This window comes from Ranitomeya variabilis, chromosome 4 (assembly GCF_051348905.1).
Source record: "Ranitomeya variabilis isolate aRanVar5 chromosome 4, aRanVar5.hap1, whole genome shotgun sequence".
NCBI lineage: Eukaryota > Metazoa > Chordata > Amphibia > Anura > Dendrobatidae > Ranitomeya > Ranitomeya variabilis.
Genome location: NC_135235.1, coordinates 316,347,127 through 316,365,095, shown reverse-complemented (window position 1 = coordinate 316,365,095; position 17,969 = coordinate 316,347,127). Strand labels below are relative to the sequence as shown.

Below are 17,969 nucleotides of genomic sequence, written 5' to 3'. Positions count from 1 at the left end.
TGACTAACTTGGAAAGAGTTAAGGCACAAAATCCACAAGAAGTCAGGATGGCCGAGTGGTCTAAGGCGCTGCGTTCAGGTCGCAGTCTCTTGGAGGCGTGGGTTCAAATCCCACTTCTGACATCACCTTTTCATGAAACTATACAGATTCTCAGTCAATTATTGATTAGATGGGGATCAAACCAAACTTAGCAATGGGCCTTAAAAAATCCGATCCCAAAGTTACCACTACCTGGGAGTCTTTGGGGAGAATCTGAAATTGTCGTCTATAAACGGAACTCTAGGACCGTGAAATAGTTTTTATGTGCATATGTTAGCTGTCTTGGCACTATAAAAATACTGCCGGCGGTCAATGGGGCGGGACTATTTCAACTCTTTGTGTTCTCTTTCCCTATTAGGGCGGAGACTCCACATCCTATGGGGCTGTTCTGGGAGATTTCTATAAACTGAATTGCCGGTAAGTCTAATTTCATATTTGATTACCTCATTCATCAATAGACCATAAAAATACTTAATAAACAAAAGCTTAAAAAGCAGGTAATCATAGTTTTAAAGTCTGAAATGCACATGCGATACTGACATCTAAGTTTCAGCACATTTTGGGACAAATGTTTTCACATTGAAAGTTAACAATCATTAAAATATTTTCTCTAAATTGTTGTCTCCTTTTTTGCTCCAATTATTTGCATTTAATAACAAATAAAACTTGATGTAACATTATGCATGCACATTGTCTTTTATGTGCAACCATCACCTGTCTCACAAACACAGGGTTTGAATGAACCTGATGAATGGAGTCAAATTGAAAATGTAAAAAAATCTCTGTCAAAATTGCTGTTTTTTTCTACTCATTCACAAAGAGTTAATGAAAGTTATTAAATATGTACAACAAAATAGCAGGAGTTTCAAATAGAAATCATGCTGCAAAAACTAGTCAAAGCAAAAATAAAAATATCTACTTTCAGGGGTTTCGCTTGACATTTGCCAAGTGTCTAGCACTCCTAAAGTTGTTTGTGTTTGGCCGAAATAGCTCAGATGGGAGAGCGTTAGACTGAAGATCTAAAGGTCCCTGGTTCGATCCCGGGTTTCGGCAACATCATTTTTCTTGATTCTTTACATTTTAAGGAGAAAATAAACAAAGCACGTGGACTGATTATTTAAAGAAAATGTAAAAGGCCTAAAAATCTTAACTATCTACAGAAAATAAAATGTTAAAAAGATGAGAAATGGGAACTTTTCCATTTGAGCAAATTATTATTTTTTTGTAATTTTTCCTCTGTTTTGTTTATTTCCATTTCACTTAGCTGTAAGAGGATTTAAAGGGAACCTGATAGCTGATAAAGAAAGCATGTATCAGACACTAGCTGAATGATTTCAACCATGTATGTTTGACTATGAAATGCTGTGGTGTATATGAATTCATTGTGAGAAGTAATTTCTAAAATGAGGTCACTTTGGGGGGGTTTCTGCTGTTTTGGTACTTTTGGTACTCTGCAAATTTTACCTGCAAACTATTCTTGCAAAATCTGCATTCCAAAATCCAAATAGCGCTCTTATTTTCAAAGCCCTGCTGTGTGGCCAAACAGTAGATTCTGAAGAAATATGGTGCATCACCGCATTTTGTGAGAAATCTAACATTTCTAACATCCTAACAAAATAAAAGGAGGTTTGAAAGTGAATGCTGACAAAAAGTACACATATGAAAAATGCTATTTATTTACATTTTTGTGTGGTGCGACAAGTTGGTTTAAGGATATAAGCAGTCAAAGAATAAAAATGACTAATATTTCAAAATTTTAAACAAACTTTAGATATTTTCACAGAAAAAAACTAAAAATATATTGACCTAAATTTACAGTTAATGTAAAGTACAATGTGTCACAAAAAACACTTTCAGAATTACGGGGATATGTAGAAGCATTCCAGAGTTATTACTGCATACAGTGATAAAAGTCATATTTTTTTAAAATGGGGCTTGGCCATTTAGCTCAAAATAGGCTTGATAACTAATAGTTTAAACAAATGTATTGAAATAAAAACTGTAATATTAAATATTTTAAAATAATTTTCAATGACAATTACTGGTCATATTTCTTCTGACTAACTTGGAAAGAGTTAAGGCACAAAATCCACAAGAAGTCAGGATGGCCGAGTGGTCTAAGGCGCTGCGTTCAGGTCGCAGTCTCTTGGAGGCGTGGGTTCAAATCCCACTTCTGACATCACCTTTTCATGAAACTATACAGATTCTCAGTCAATTATTGATTAGATGGGGATCAAACCAAACTTAGCAATGGGCCTTAAAAAATCCGATCCCAAAGTTACCACTACCTGGGAGTCTTTGGGGAGAATCTGAAATTGTCGTCTATAAACGGAACTCTAGGACCGTGAAATAGTTTTTATGTGCATATGTTAGCTGTCTTGGCACTATAAAAATACTGCCGGCGGTCAATGGGGCGGGACTATTTCAACTCTTTGTGTTCTCTTTCCCTATTAGGGCGGAGACTCCACATCCTATGGGGCTGTTCTGGGAGATTTCTATAAACTGAATTGCCGGTAAGTCTAATTTCATATTTGATTACCTCATTCATCAATAGACCATAAAAATACTTAATAAACAAAAGCTTAAAAAGCAGGTAATCATAGTTTTAAAGTCTGAAATGCACATGCGATACTGACATCTAAGTTTCAGCACATTTTGGGACAAATGTTTTCACATTGAAAGTTAACAATCATTAAAATATTTTCTCTAAATTGTTGTCTCCTTTTTTGCTCCAATTATTTGCATTTAATAACAAATAAAACTTGATGTAACATTATGCATGCACATTGTCTTTTATGTGCAACCATCACCTGTCTCACAAACACAGGGTTTGAATGAACCTGATGAATGGAGTCAAATTGAAAATGTAAAAAAACTCTGTCAAAATTGCTGTTTTTTTCTACTCATTCACAAAGAGTTAATGAAAGTTATTAAATATGTACAACAAAATAGCAGGAGTTTCAAATAGAAATCATGCTGCAAAAACCAGTCAAAGCAAAAATAAAAATATCTACTTTCAGGGGTTTTGCTTGACATTTGCCAAGTGTCTAGCACTCCTAAAGTTGTTTGTGTTTGGCCGAAATAGCTCAGATGGGAGAGCGTTAGACTGAAGATCTAAAGGTCCCTGGTTCGATCCCGGGTTTCGGCAACATCATTTTTCTTGATTCTTTACATTTTAAGGACAAAATAAACAAAGCACGTGGACTAATTATTTAAAGAAAATGTAAAAGGCCTAAAAATCTTAACTATCTACAAAAAATAAAATGTTAAAAAGATGAGAAATGGGAACTTTTCCATTTGAGCAAATTATTATTTTTTTGTAATTTTTCCTCTGTTTTGTTTATTTCCATTTCACTTAGCTGTAAGAGGATTTAAAGGGAACCTGATAGCTGATAAAGAAAGCATGTATCAGACACTAGCTGAATGATTTCAACCATGTATGTTTGACTATGAAATGCTGTGGTGTATATGAATTCATTGTGAGAAGTAATTTCTAAAATGGGGTCACTTTGGGGGGGTTTCTGCTGTTTTGGTACTTTTGGTACTCTGCAAATTTTACCTGCAAACTATTCTTGCAAAATCTGCATTCCAAAATCCAAATAGCGCTCTTATTTTCAAAGCCCTGCTGTGTGGCCAAACAGTAGATTCTGAAGAAATATGGTGCATCACCGCATTTTGTGAGAAATCTAACATTTCTAACATCCTAACAAAATAAAAGGAGGTTTGAAAGTGAATGCTGACAAAAAGTACACATATGAAAAATGCTATTTATTTACATTTTTGTGTGGTGCGACAAGTTGGTTTAAGGATATAAGCAGTCAAAGAATAAAAATGACTAATATTTCAAAATTTTAAACAAAATTTAGATATTTTCACAGAAAAAAACTAAAAATATATTGACCTAAATTTACAGTTAATGTAAAGTACAATGTGTCACAAAAAACACTTTCAGAATTACGGGGATATGTAGAAGCATTCCAGAGTTATTACTGCATACAGTGATAAAAGTCATATTTTTTTAAAATGGGGCTTGGCCATTTAGCTCAAAATAGGCTTGATAACTAATAGTTTAAACAAATGTATTGAAATAAAAACTGTAATATTAAATATTTTAAAATAATTTTCAATGGCAATTACTGGTCATATTTCTTCTGACTAACTTGGAAAGAGTTAATCCCAAAGTTACCACTACCTGGGAGTCTTTGGGGTGAATCTGAAATTGTCGTCTATAAACGGAACTCTAGGACCGTGAAATAGTTTTTATGTGCATATGTTAGCTGTCTTGGCACTATAAAAATACTGCTGGCGGTCAATGAACCTGATGAATGGAGTCAAATTGAAAATGTAAAAAAATCTCTCTCAAAATTGCTGTTTTTTTCTACTCATTCACAAAGAGTTAATGAAAGTTATTAAATATGTACAACAAAATAGCAGGAGTTTCAAATAGAAATCATGCTGCAAAAACCAGTCAAAGCAAAAATAAAAATATCTACTTTCAGAGGTTTTGCTTGACATTTGCCAAGTGTCTAGCACTCCTAAAGTTGTTTGTGTTTGGCCGAAATAGCTCAGATGGGAGAGCGTTAGACTGAAGATCTAAAGGTCCCTGGTTCGATCCCGGGTTTCGGCAACATCATTTTTCTTGATTCTTTACATTTTAAGGAGAAAATAAACAAAGCACGTGGACTGATTATTTAAAGAAAATGTAAAAGGCCTAAAAATCTTAACTATCTACAGAAAATAAAATGTTAAAAAGATGAGAAATGGGAACTTTTCCATTTGAGCAAATTATTATTTTTTTGTAATTTTTCCTGTTTTGTTTATTTCCATTTCACTTAGCTGTAAGAGGATTTAAAGGGAACCTGATAGCTGATAAAGAAAGCATGTATCAGACACTAGCTGAATGATTTCAACCATGCATGTTTGACTATGAAATGCTGTGGTGTATATGAATTCATTGTGAGAAGTAATTTCTAAAATGGGGTCACTTTGGGGGGGTTTCTGCTGTTTTGGTACTTTTTGTACTCTGCAAATTTTACCTGCAAACTATTCTTGCAAAATCTGCATTCCAAAATCCAAATAGCGCTCTTATTTTCAAAGCCCTGCTGTGTGGCCAAACAGTAGATTCTGAAGAAATATGGTGCATCACCGCATTTTGTGAGAAATCTAACATTTCTAACATCCTAACAAAATAAAAGGAGGTTTGAAAGTGAATGCTGACAAAAAGTACACATATGAAAAATCCACAAGAAGTCAGGATGGCCGAGTGGTCTAAGGCGCTGCGTTCAGGTCGCAGTCTCTCTTGGAGGCGTGGGTTCAAATCCCACTTCTGACATCACCTTTTCATGAAACTATACAGATTCTCAGTCAATTATTGATTAGATGGGGATCAAACCAAACTTAGCAATGGGCCTTAAAAAATCCGATCCCAAAGTTACCACTACCTGGGAGTCTTTGGGGTGAATCTGAAATTGTCGTATATAAACGGAACTCTAGGACCGTGAAATAGTTTTTATGTGCATATGTTAGCTGTCTTGGCACTATAAAAATACTGCTGGCGGTCAATGAACCTGATGAATGGAGTCAAATTGAAAATGTAAAAAAATCTCTGTGAAAATTGCTGTTTTTTTCTACTCATTCACAAAGAGTTAATGAAAGTTATTAAATATGTACAACAAAATAGCAGGAGTTTCAAATAGAAATCATGCTGCAAAAACCAGTCAAAGCAAAAATAAAAATATCTACTTTCAGGGGTTTCGCTTGACATTTGCCAAGTGTCTAGCACTCCTAAAGTTGATTGTGTTTGGCCGAAATAGCTCAGATGGGAGAGCGTTAGACTGAAGATCTAAAGGTCCCTGGTTCGATCCCGGGTTTCGGCAACATCATTTTTCTTGATTCTTTACATTTTAAGGAGAAAATAAACAAAGCACGTGGACTGATTATTTAAAGAAAATGTAAAAGGCCTAAAAATCTTAACTATCTACAGAAAATAAAATGTTAAAAAGATGAGAAATGTGAACTTTTCCATTTGAGCAAATTATTATTTTTTTGTAATTTTTCCTCTGTTTTGTTTATTTCCATTTCACTTAGCTGTAAGAGGATTTAAAGGGAACCTGATAGCTGATAAAGAAAGCATGTATCAGACACTAGCTGAATGATTTCAACCATGTATGTTTGACTATGAAATGCTGTGGTGTATATGAATTCATTGTGAGAAGTAATTTCTAAAATGGGGTCACTTTGGGGGGGTTTCTGCTGTTTTGGTACTTTTGGTACTCTGCAAATTTTACCTGCAAACTATTCTTGCAAAATCTGCATTCCAAAATCCAAATAGCGCTCTTATTTTCAAAGCCCTGCTGTGTGGCCAAACAGTAGATTCTGAAGAAATATGGTGCATCACCGCATTTTGTGAGAAATCTAACATTTCTAACATCCTAACAAAATAAAAGGAGGTTTGAAAGTGAATGCTGACAAAAAGTACACATATGAAAAATGCTATTTATTTACATTTTTGTGTGGTGCGACAAGTTGGTTTAAGGATATAAGCAGTCAAAGAATAAAAATGACTAATATTTCAAAATTTTAAACAAACTTTAGATATTTTCACAGAAAAAAACTAAAAATATATTGACCTAAATTTACAGTTAATGTAAAGTACAATGTGTCACAAAAAACACTTTCAGAATTACGGGGATATGTAGAAGCATTCCAGAGTTATTACTGCATACAGTGATAAAAGTCATATTTTTTTAAAATGGGGCTTGGCCATTTAGCTCAAAATAGGCTTGATAACTAATAGTTTAAACAAATGTATTGAAATAAAAACTGTAATATTAAATATTTTAAAATAATTTTCAATGACAATTACTGGTCATATTTCTTCTGACTAACTTGGAAAGAGTTAAGGCACAAAATCCACAAGAAGTCAGGATGGCCGAGTGGTCTAAGGCGCTGCGTTCAGGTCGCAGTCTCTTGGAGGCGTGGGTTCAAATCCCACTTCTGACATCACCTTTTCATGAAACTATACAGATTCTCAGTCAATTATTGATTAGATGGGGATCAAACCAAACTTAGCAATGGGCCTTAAAAAATCCGATCCCAAAGTTACCACTACCTGGGAGTCTTTGGGGAGAATCTGAAATTGTCGTCTATAAACGGAACTCTAGGACCGTGAAATAGTTTTTATGTGCATATGTTAGCTGTCTTGGCACTATAAAAATACTGCCGGCGGTCAATGGGGCGGGACTATTTCAACTCTTTGTGTTCTCTTTCCCTATTAGGGCGGAGACTCCACATCCTATGGGGCTGTTCTGGGAGATTTCTATAAACTGAATTGCCGGTAAGTCTAATTTCATATTTGATTACCTCATTCATCAATAGACCATAAAAATACTTAATAAACAAAAGCTTAAAAAGCAGGTAATCATAGTTTTAAAGTCTGAAATGCACATGCGATACTGACATCTAAGTTTCAGCACATTTTGGGACAAATGTTTTCACATTGAAAGTTAACAATCATTAAAATATTTTCTCTAAATTGTTGTCTCCTTTTTTGCTCCAATTATTTGCATTTAATAACAAATAAAACTTGATGTAACATTATGCATGCACATTGTCTTTTATGTGCAACCATCACCTGTCTCACAAACACAGGGTTTGAATGAACCTGATGAATGGAGTCAAATTGAAAATGTAAAAAAATCTCTGTCAAAATTGCTGTTTTTTTCTACTCATTCACAAAGAGTTAATGAAAGTTATTAAATATGTACAACAAAATAGCAGGAGTTTCAAATAGAAATCATGCTGCAAAAACTAGTCAAAGCAAAAATAAAAATATCTACTTTCAGGGGTTTCGCTTGACATTTGCCAAGTGTCTAGCACTCCTAAAGTTGTTTGTGTTTGGCCGAAATAGCTCAGATGGGAGAGCGTTAGACTGAAGATCTAAAGGTCCCTGGTTCGATCCCGGGTTTCGGCAACATCATTTTTCTTGATTCTTTACATTTTAAGGAGAAAATAAACAAAGCACGTGGACTGATTATTTAAAGAAAATGTAAAAGGCCTAAAAATCTTAACTATCTACAGAAAATAAAATGTTAAAAAGATGAGAAATGGGAACTTTTCCATTTGAGCAAATTATTATTTTTTTGTAATTTTTCCTCTGTTTTGTTTATTTCCATTTCACTTAGCTGTAAGAGGATTTAAAGGGAACCTGATAGCTGATAAAGAAAGCATGTATCAGACACTAGCTGAATGATTTCAACCATGTATGTTTGACTATGAAATGCTGTGGTGTATATGAATTCATTGTGAGAAGTAATTTCTAAAATGAGGTCACTTTGGGGGGGTTTCTGCTGTTTTGGTACTTTTGGTACTCTGCAAATTTTACCTGCAAACTATTCTTGCAAAATCTGCATTCCAAAATCCAAATAGCGCTCTTATTTTCAAAGCCCTGCTGTGTGGCCAAACAGTAGATTCTGAAGAAATATGGTGCATCACCGCATTTTGTGAGAAATCTAACATTTCTAACATCCTAACAAAATAAAAGGAGGTTTGAAAGTGAATGCTGACAAAAAGTACACATATGAAAAATGCTATTTATTTACATTTTTGTGTGGTGCGACAAGTTGGTTTAAGGATATAAGCAGTCAAAGAATAAAAATGACTAATATTTCAAAATTTTAAACAAACTTTAGATATTTTCACAGAAAAAAACTAAAAATATATTGACCTAAATTTACAGTTAATGTAAAGTACAATGTGTCACAAAAAACACTTTCAGAATTACGGGGATATGTAGAAGCATTCCAGAGTTATTACTGCATACAGTGATAAAAGTCATATTTTTTTAAAATGGGGCTTGGCCATTTAGCTCAAAATAGGCTTGATAACTAATAGTTTAAACAAATGTATTGAAATAAAAACTGTAATATTAAATATTTTAAAATAATTTTCAATGACAATTACTGGTCATATTTCTTCTGACTAACTTGGAAAGAGTTAAGGCACAAAATCCACAAGAAGTCAGGATGGCCGAGTGGTCTAAGGCGCTGCGTTCAGGTCGCAGTCTCTTGGAGGCGTGGGTTCAAATCCCACTTCTGACATCACCTTTTCATGAAACTATACAGATTCTCAGTCAATTATTGATTAGATGGGGATCAAACCAAACTTAGCAATGGGCCTTAAAAAATCCGATCCCAAAGTTACCACTACCTGGGAGTCTTTGGGGAGAATCTGAAATTGTCGTCTATAAACGGAACTCTAGGACCGTGAAATAGTTTTTATGTGCATATGTTAGCTGTCTTGGCACTATAAAAATACTGCCGGCGGTCAATGGGGCGGGACTATTTCAACTCTTTGTGTTCTCTTTCCCTATTAGGGCGGAGACTCCACATCCTATGGGGCTGTTCTGGGAGATTTCTATAAACTGAATTGCCGGTAAGTCTAATTTCATATTTGATTACCTCATTCATCAATAGACCATAAAAATACTTAATAAACAAAAGCTTAAAAAGCAGGTAATCATAGTTTTAAAGTCTGAAATGCACATGCGATACTGACATCTAAGTTTCAGCACATTTTGGGACAAATGTTTTCACATTGAAAGTTAACAATCATTAAAATATTTTCTCTAAATTGTTGTCTCCTTTTTTGCTCCAATTATTTGCATTTAATAACAAATAAAACTTGATGTAACATTATGCATGCACATTGTCTTTTATGTGCAACCATCACCTGTCTCACAAACACAGGGTTTAAATGAACCTGATGAATGGAGTCAAATTGAAAATGTAAAAAAATCTCTGTCAAAATTGCTGTTTTTTTCTACTCATTCACAAAGAGTTAATGAAAGTTATTAAATATGTACAACAAAATAGCAGGAGTTTCAAATAGAAATCATGCTGCAAAAACCAGTCAAAGCAAAAATAAAAATATCTACTTTCAGGGGTTTCGCTTGACATTTGCCAAGTGTCTAGCACTCCTAAAGTTGTTTGTGTTTGGCCGAAATAGCTCAGATGGGAGAGCGTTAGACTGAAGATCTAAAGGTCCCTGGTTCGATCCCGGGTTTCGGCAACATCATTTTTCTTGATTCTTTACATTTTAAGGAGAAAATAAACAAAGCACGTGGACTGATTATTTAAAGAAAATGTAAAAGGCCTAAAAATCTTAACTATCTACAGAAAATAAAATGTTAAAAAGATGAGAAATGGGAACTTTTCCATTTGAGCAAATTATTATTTTTTTGTAATTTTTCCTCTGTTTTGTTTATTTCCATTTCACTTAGCTGTAAGAGGATTTAAAGGGAACCTGATAGCTGATAAAGAAAGCATGTATCAGACACTAGCTGAATGATTTCAACCATGTATGTTTGACTATGAAATGCTGTGGTGTATATGAATTTATTGTGAGAAGTAATTTCTAAAATGGGGTCACTTTGGGGGGGTTTCTGCTGTTTTGGTACTTTTGGTACTCTGCAAATTTTACCTGCAAACTATTCTTGCAAAATCTGCATTCCAAAATCCAAATAGCGCTCTTATTTTCAAAGCCCTGCTGTGTGGCCAAACAGTAGATTCTGAAGAAATATGGTGCATCACCGCATTTTGTGAGAAATCTAACATTTCTAACATCCTAACAAAATAAAAGGAGGTTTGAAAGTGAATGCTGACAAAAAGTACACATATGAAAAATGCTATTTATTTACATTTTTGTGTGGTGCGACAAGTTGGTTTAAGGATATAAGCAGTCAAAGAATAAAAATGACTAATATTTCAACATTTTAAACAAAATTTAGATATTTTCACAGAAAAAAACTAAAAATATATTGACCTAAATTTACAGTTAATGTAAAGTACAATGTGTCACAAAAAACACTTTCAGAATTACGGGGATATGTAGAAGCATTCCAGAGTTATTACTGCATACAGTGATAAAAGTCATATTTTTTTAAAATGGGGCTTGGCCATTTAGCTCAAAATAGGCTTGATAACTAATAGTTTAAACAAATGTATTGAAATAAAAACTGTAATATTAAATTTTTTTAAATAATTTTCAATGACAATTACTGGTCATATTTCTTCTGACTAACTTGGAAAGAGTTAAGGCACAAAATCCACAAGAAGTCAGGATGGCTGAGTGTTCTAAGGCGCTGCGTTCAGGTCGCAGTCTCTCTTGGAGGCGTGGGTTCAAATCCCACTTCTTACATCACCTTTTCATGAAACTATACAGATTCTCAGTCAATTATTGATTAGATGGGGATCAAACCAAACTTAGCAATGGGCCTTAAAAAATCCGATCCCAAAGTTACCACTACCTGGGAGTCTTTGGGGTGAATCTGAAATTGTCGTCTATAAACGGAACTCTAGGACCGTGAAATAGTTTTTATGTGCATATGTTAGCTGTCTTGGCACTATAAAAATACTGCCGGCGGTCAATGGGGCGGGACTATTTAAACTCTTTGTGTTCTCTTTCCCTATTAGGGCGGAGACTCCACATCCTATGGGGCTGTTCTGGGAGATTTCTATAAACTGAATTGCCGGTAAGTCTAATTTCATATTTGATTACCTCATTCATCAATAGACCATAAAAATACTTAATAAACAAAAGCTTAAAAAGCAGGTAATCATAGTTTTAAAGTCTGAAATGCACATGCGATACTGACATCTAAGTTTCAGCACATTTTGGGACAAATGTTTTCACATTGAAAGTTAACAATCATTAAAATATTTTCTCTAAATTGTTGTCTCCTTTTTTGCTCCAATTATTTGCATTTAATAACAAATAAAACTTGATGTAACATTATGCATGCACATTGTCTTTTATGTGCAACCATCACCTGTCTCACAAACACAGGGTTTGAATGAACCTGATGAATGGAGTCAAATTGAAAATGTAAAAAAATCTCTGTCAAAATTGCTGTTTTTTTCTACTCATTCACAAAGAGTTAATGAAAGTTATTAAATATGTACAACAAAATAGCAGGAGTTTCAAATAGAAATCATGCTGCAAAAACCAGTCAAAGCAAAAATAAAAATATCTACTTTCAGGGGTTTCGCTTGACATTTGCCAAGTGTCTAGCACTCCTAAAGTTGTTTGTGTTTGGCCGAAATAGCTCAGATGGGAGAGCGTTAGACGGAATATCTAAAGGTCCCTGGTTCGATCCCGGGTTTCGGCAACATCATTTTTCTTGATTCTTTACATTTTAAGGAGAAAATAAACAAAGCACGTGGACTGATTATTTAAAGAAAATGTAAAAGGCCTAAAAATCTTAACTATCTACAGAAAATAAAATGTTAAAAAGATGAGAAATGGGAACTTTTCCATTTGAGCAAATTATTATTTTTTTGTAATTTTTCCTCTGTTTTGTTTATTTCCATTTCACTTAGCTGTAAGAGGATTTAAAGGGAACCTGATAGCTGATAAAGAAAGCATGTATCAGACACTAGCTGAATGATTTCAACCATGTATGTTTGACTATGAAATGCTGTGGTGTATATGAATTCATTGTGAGAAGTAATTTCTAAAATGGGGTCACTTTGGGGGGGTTTCTGCTGTTTTGGTACTTTTGGTACTCTGCAAATTTTACCTGCAAACTATTCTTGCAAAATCTGCATTCCAAAATCCAAATAGCGCTCTTATTTTCAAAGCCCTGCTGTGTGGCCAAACAGTAGATTCTGAAGAAATATGGTGCATCACCGCATTTTGTGAGAAATCTAACATTTCTAACATCCTAACAAAATAAAAGGAGGTTTGAAAGTGAATGCTGACAAAAAGTACACATATGAAAAATGCTATTTATTTACATTTTTGTGTGGTGCGACAAGTTGGTTTAAGGATATAAGCAGTCAAAGAATAAAAATGACTAATATTTCAACATTTTAAACAAAATTTAGATATTTTCACAGAAAAAAACTAAAAATATATTGACCTAAATTTACAGTTAATGTAAAGTACAATGTGTCACAAAAAACACTTTCAGAATTACGGGGATATGTAGAAGCATTCCAGAGTTATTACTGCATACAGTGATAAAAGTCATATTTTTTTAAAATGGGGCTTGGCCATTTAGCTCAAAATAGGCTTGATAACTAATAGTTTAAACAAATGTATTGAAATAAAAACTGTAATATTAAATTTTTTAAAATAATTTTCAATGACAATTACTGGTCATATTTCTTCTGACTAACTTGGAAAGAGTTAAGGCACAAAATCCACAAGAAGTCAGGATGGCTGAGTGTTCTAAGGCGCTGCGTTCAGGTCGCAGTCTCTCTTGGAGGCGTGGGTTCAAATCCCACTTCTTACATCACCTTTTCATGAAACTATACAGATTCTCAGTCAATTATTGATTAGATGGGGATCAAACCAAACTTAGCAATGGGCCTTAAAAAATCCGATCCCAAAGTTACCACTACCTGGGAGTCTTTGGGGTGAATCTGAAATTGTCGTCTATAAACGGAACTCTAGGACCGTGAAATAGTTTTTATGTGCATATGTTAGCTGTCTTGGCACTATAAAAATACTGCCGGCGGTCAATGGGGCGGGACTATTTCAACTCTTTGTGTTCTCTTTCCCTATTAGGGCGGAGACTCCACATCCTATGGGGCTGTTCTGGGAGATTTCTATAAACTGAATTGCCGGTAAGTCTAATTTCATATTTGATTACCTCATTCATCAATAGACCATAAAAATACTTAATAAACAAAAGCTTAAAAAGCAGGTAATCATAGTTTTAAAGTCTGAAATGCACATGCGATACTGACATCTAAGTTTCAGCACATTTTGGGACAAATGTTTTCACATTGAAAGTTAACAATCATTAAAATATTTTCTCTAAATTGTTGTCTCCTTTTTTGCTCCAATTATTTGCATTTAATAACAAATAAAACTTGATGTAACATTATGCATGCACATTGTCTTTTATGTGCAACCATCACCTGTCTCACAAACACAGGGTTTGAATGAACCTGATGAATGGAGTCAAATTGAAAATGTAAAAAAATCTCTGTCAAAATTGCTGTTTTTTTCTACTCATTCACAAAGAGTTAATGAAAGTTATTAAATATGTACAACAAATTAGCAGGAGTTTCAAATAGAAATCATGCTGCAAAAACCAGTCAAAGCAAAAATAAAAATATCTACTTTCAGGGGTTTCGCTTGACATTTGCCAAGTGTCTAGCACTCCTAAAGCTGTTTGTGTTTGGCCGAAATAGCTCAGATGGGAGAGCGTTAGACTGAAGATCTAAAGGTCCCTGGTTCGATCCCGGGTTTCGGCAACATCATTTTTCTTGATTCTTTACATTTTAAGGAGAAAATAAACAAAGCACGTGGACTGATTATTTAAAGAAAATGTAAAAGGCCTAAAAATCTTAACTATCTACAGAAAATAAAATGTTAAAAAGATGAGAAATGGGAACTTTTCCATTTGAGCAAATTATTATTTTTTTGTAATTTTTCCTCTGTTTTGTTTATTTCCATTTCACTTAGCTGTAAGAGGATTTAAAGGGAACCTGATAGCTGATAAAGAAAGCATGTATCAGACACTAGCTGAATGATTTCAACCATGTATGTTTGACTATGAAATGCTGTGGTGTATATGAATTCATTGTGAGAAGTAATTTCTAAAATGGGGTCACTTTGGGGGGGGGTTTCTGCTGTTTTGGTACTTTTGGCACTCTGCAAATTTTACCTGCAAACTATTCTTGCAAAATCTGCATTCCAAAATCCAAATAGCGCTCTTATTTTCAAAGCCCTGCTGTGTGGCCAAACAGTAGATTCTGAAGAAATATGGTGCATCACCGCATTTTGTGAGAAATCTAACATTTCTAACATCCTAACAAAATAAAAGGAGGTTTGAAAGTGAATGCTGACAAAAAGTACACATATGAAAAATGCTATTTATTTACATTTTTGTGTGGTGCGACAAGTTGGTTTAAGGATATAAGCAGTCAAAGAATAAAAATGACTAATATTTCAAAATTTTAAACAAACTTTAGATATTTTCACAGAAAAAAACTAAAAATATATTGACCTAAATTTACAGTTAATGTAAAGTACAATGTGTCACAAAAAACACTTTCAGAATTACGGGGATATGTAGAAGCATTCCAGAGTTATTACTGCATACAGTGATAAAAGTCATATGTTTTTAAAATGGGGCTTGGCCATTTAGCTCAAAATAGGCTTGATAACTAATAGTTTAAACAAATGTATTGAAATAAAAACTATAATATTAAATATTTTAAAATAATTTTCAATGACAATTACTGGTCATATTTCTTCTGACTAACTTGGAAAGAGTTAAGGCACAGAATCCACGAGAAGTCAGGATGGCCGAGTGGTCTAAGGCGCTGCGTTCAGGTCGCAGTGTCTCTTGGAGGCGTGGGTTCAAATCCCACTTCTGACATCACCTTTCCATGAAACTATACAGATTCTCAGTCAATTATTGATTAGATGGGGATCAAACCAAACTTAGCAATGGGCCTTAAAAAATCCGATCCCAAAGTTACCACTACCTGGGAGTCTTTGGGGTGAATCTGAAATTGTCGTCTATAAACGGAACTCTAGGACCGTGAAATAGTTTTTATGTGCATATGTTAGCTGTCTTGGCACTATAAAAATACTGCCGGCGGTCAATGGGGCGGGACTATTTCAACTCTTTGTGTTCTCTTTCCCTATTAGGGCGGAGACTCCACATCCTATGGGGCTGTTCTGGGAGATTTCTATAAACTGAATTGCCGGTAAGTCTAATTTCATATTTGATTACCTCATTCATCAATAGACCATAAAAATACTTAATAAACAAAAGCTTAAAAAGCAGGTAATCATAGTTTTAAAGTCTGAAATGCACATGCGATACTGACATCTAAGTTTCAGCACATTTTGGGACAAATGTTTTCACATTGAAAGTTAACAATCATTAAAATATTTTCTCTAAATTGTTGTCTCCTTTTTTGCTCCAATTATTTGCATTTAATAACAAATAAAACTTGATGTAACATTATGCATGCACATTGTATTTTATGTGCAACCATCACCTGTCTCACAAACACAGGGTTTGAATGAACCTGATGAATGGAGTCAAATTGAAAATGTAAAAAAATCTCTGTCAAAATTGCTGTTTTTTTCTACTCATTCACAAAGAGTTAATGAAAGTTATTAAATATGTACAACAAAATAGCAGGAGTTTCAAATAGAAATCATGCTGCAAAAACCAGTCAAAGCAAAAATAAAAATATCTACTTTCAGGGGTTTCGCTTGACATTTGCCAAGTGTCTAGCACTCCTAAAGCTGTTTGTGTTTGGCCGAAATAGCTCAGATGGGAGAGCGTTAGACTGAAGATCTAAAGGTCCCTGGTTCGATCCCGGGTTTCGGCAACATCATTTTTCTTGATTCTTTACATTTTAAGGAGAAAATAAACAAAGCACGTGGACTGATTATTTAAAGAAAATGTAAAAGGCCTAAAAATCTTAACTATCTACAGAAAATAAAATGTTAAAAAGATGAGAAATGGGAACTTTTCCATTTGAGCAAATTATTATTTTTTTGTAATTTTTCCTCTGTTTTGTTTATTTCCATTTCACTTAGCTGTAAGAGGATTTAAAGGGAACCTGATAGCTGATAAAGAAAGCATGTATCAGACACTAGCTGAATGATTTCAACCATGTATGTTTGACTATGAAATGCTGTGGTGTATATGAATTCATTGTGAGAAGTAATTTCTAAAATGGGGTCACTTTGGGGGGGGTTTCTGCTGTTTTGGTACTTTTGGTACTCTGCAAATTTTACCTGCAAACTATTCTTGCAAAATCTGCATTCCAAAATCCAAATAGCGCTCTTATTTTCAAAGCCCTGCTGTGTGGCCAAACAGTAGATTCTGAAGAAATATGGTGCATCACCGCATTTTGTGAGAAATCTAACATTTCTAACATCCTAACAAAATAAAAGGAGGTTTGAAAGTGAATGCTGACAAAAAGTACACATATGAAAAATGCTATTTATTTACATTTTTGTGTGGTGCGACAAGTTGGTTTAAGGATATAAGCAGTCAAAGAATAAAAATGACTAATATTTCAAAATTTTAAACAAAATTTAGATATTTTCACAGAAAAAAACTAAAAATATATTGACCTAAATTTACAGTTAATGTAAAGTACAATGTGTCACAAAAAACACTTTCAGAATTACGGGGATATGTAGAAGCATTCCAGAGTTATTACTGCATACAGTGATAAAAGTCATATTTTGTTTAAATGGGGCTTGGCCATTTAGCTCAAAATAGGCTTGATAACTAATAGTTTAAACAAATGTATTGAAATAAAAACTGTAATATTAAATATTTTAAAATAATTTTCAATGACAATTACTGGTCATATTTCTTCTGACTAACTTGGAAAGAGTTAAGGCACAGAATCCACAAGAAGTCAGGATGGCCGAGTGGTCTAAGGCGCTGCGTTCAGGTCGCAGTCTCTCTTGGAGGCGTGGGTTCAAATCCCACTTCTGACATCACCTTTTCATGAAACTATACAGATTCTCAGTCAATTATTGATTAGATGGGGATCAAACCAAACTTAGCAATGGGCCTTAAAAAATCCGATCCCAAAGTTACCACTACCTGGGAGTCTTTGGGGTGAGTCTGAAATTGTCGTCTATAAACGGAACTCTAGGACCGTGAAATAGTTTTTATGTGCATATGTTAGCTGTCTTGGCACTATAAAAATACTGCGGGCGGTCAATGGGGCGGGACTATTTCAACTCTTTGTGTTCTCTTTCCCTATTAGGGCGGAGACTCCACATCCTATGGGGCTGTTCTGGGAGATTTCTATAAACTGAATTGCCGGTAAGTCTAATTTCATATTTGATTACCTCATTCATCAATAGACCATAAAAATACTTAATAAACAAAAGCTTAAAAGGTAGGTAATCATAGTTTTAAAGTCTGA

At 34.2% G+C, this 17,969-nt stretch overlaps 15 non-coding genes across 15 annotated transcripts; all 15 read left to right on the top strand.

Annotated features, from left to right (window-relative positions):
* The first annotated feature begins 41 nt into the window (after positions 1 to 41).
* TRNAL-CAG (transfer RNA leucine (anticodon CAG)) lies at positions 42 to 122 on the top strand. Its single transcript has one exon. It is a non-coding gene; the product is annotated as a tRNA-Leu (tRNA).
* An 897-nt stretch (positions 123 to 1,019) lies between these two features.
* TRNAF-GAA (transfer RNA phenylalanine (anticodon GAA)) lies at positions 1,020 to 1,092 on the top strand. Its single transcript has one exon. It is a non-coding gene; the product is annotated as a tRNA-Phe (tRNA).
* A 1,045-nt stretch (positions 1,093 to 2,137) lies between these two features.
* Positions 2,138 to 2,218, top strand: TRNAL-CAG (transfer RNA leucine (anticodon CAG)). The gene has a single exon. It is a non-coding gene; the product is annotated as a tRNA-Leu (tRNA).
* An 896-nt stretch (positions 2,219 to 3,114) lies between these two features.
* Positions 3,115 to 3,187, top strand: TRNAF-GAA (transfer RNA phenylalanine (anticodon GAA)). The gene has a single exon. It is a non-coding gene; the product is annotated as a tRNA-Phe (tRNA).
* Positions 3,188 to 4,593: 1,406 nt separating this feature from the next.
* On the top strand, positions 4,594 to 4,666 carry TRNAF-GAA (transfer RNA phenylalanine (anticodon GAA)). Its single transcript has one exon. It is a non-coding gene; the product is annotated as a tRNA-Phe (tRNA).
* A 622-nt stretch (positions 4,667 to 5,288) lies between these two features.
* On the top strand, positions 5,289 to 5,371 carry TRNAL-CAG (transfer RNA leucine (anticodon CAG)). The gene has a single exon. It is a non-coding gene; the product is annotated as a tRNA-Leu (tRNA).
* A 471-nt stretch (positions 5,372 to 5,842) lies between these two features.
* TRNAF-GAA (transfer RNA phenylalanine (anticodon GAA)) lies at positions 5,843 to 5,915 on the top strand. The gene has a single exon. It is a non-coding gene; the product is annotated as a tRNA-Phe (tRNA).
* Positions 5,916 to 6,960: 1,045 nt separating this feature from the next.
* Positions 6,961 to 7,041, top strand: TRNAL-CAG (transfer RNA leucine (anticodon CAG)). The gene has a single exon. It is a non-coding gene; the product is annotated as a tRNA-Leu (tRNA).
* An 897-nt stretch (positions 7,042 to 7,938) lies between these two features.
* On the top strand, positions 7,939 to 8,011 carry TRNAF-GAA (transfer RNA phenylalanine (anticodon GAA)). The gene has a single exon. It is a non-coding gene; the product is annotated as a tRNA-Phe (tRNA).
* A 1,045-nt stretch (positions 8,012 to 9,056) lies between these two features.
* On the top strand, positions 9,057 to 9,137 carry TRNAL-CAG (transfer RNA leucine (anticodon CAG)). The gene has a single exon. It is a non-coding gene; the product is annotated as a tRNA-Leu (tRNA).
* Positions 9,138 to 10,034: 897 nt separating this feature from the next.
* On the top strand, positions 10,035 to 10,107 carry TRNAF-GAA (transfer RNA phenylalanine (anticodon GAA)). Its single transcript has one exon. It is a non-coding gene; the product is annotated as a tRNA-Phe (tRNA).
* A 4,123-nt stretch (positions 10,108 to 14,230) lies between these two features.
* TRNAF-GAA (transfer RNA phenylalanine (anticodon GAA)) lies at positions 14,231 to 14,303 on the top strand. The gene has a single exon. It is a non-coding gene; the product is annotated as a tRNA-Phe (tRNA).
* Positions 14,304 to 15,350: 1,047 nt separating this feature from the next.
* TRNAL-CAG (transfer RNA leucine (anticodon CAG)) lies at positions 15,351 to 15,433 on the top strand. The gene has a single exon. It is a non-coding gene; the product is annotated as a tRNA-Leu (tRNA).
* An 897-nt stretch (positions 15,434 to 16,330) lies between these two features.
* On the top strand, positions 16,331 to 16,403 carry TRNAF-GAA (transfer RNA phenylalanine (anticodon GAA)). Its single transcript has one exon. It is a non-coding gene; the product is annotated as a tRNA-Phe (tRNA).
* A 1,046-nt stretch (positions 16,404 to 17,449) lies between these two features.
* On the top strand, positions 17,450 to 17,532 carry TRNAL-CAG (transfer RNA leucine (anticodon CAG)). The gene has a single exon. It is a non-coding gene; the product is annotated as a tRNA-Leu (tRNA).
* The last annotated feature ends 437 nt before the right edge of the window (positions 17,533 to 17,969 follow it).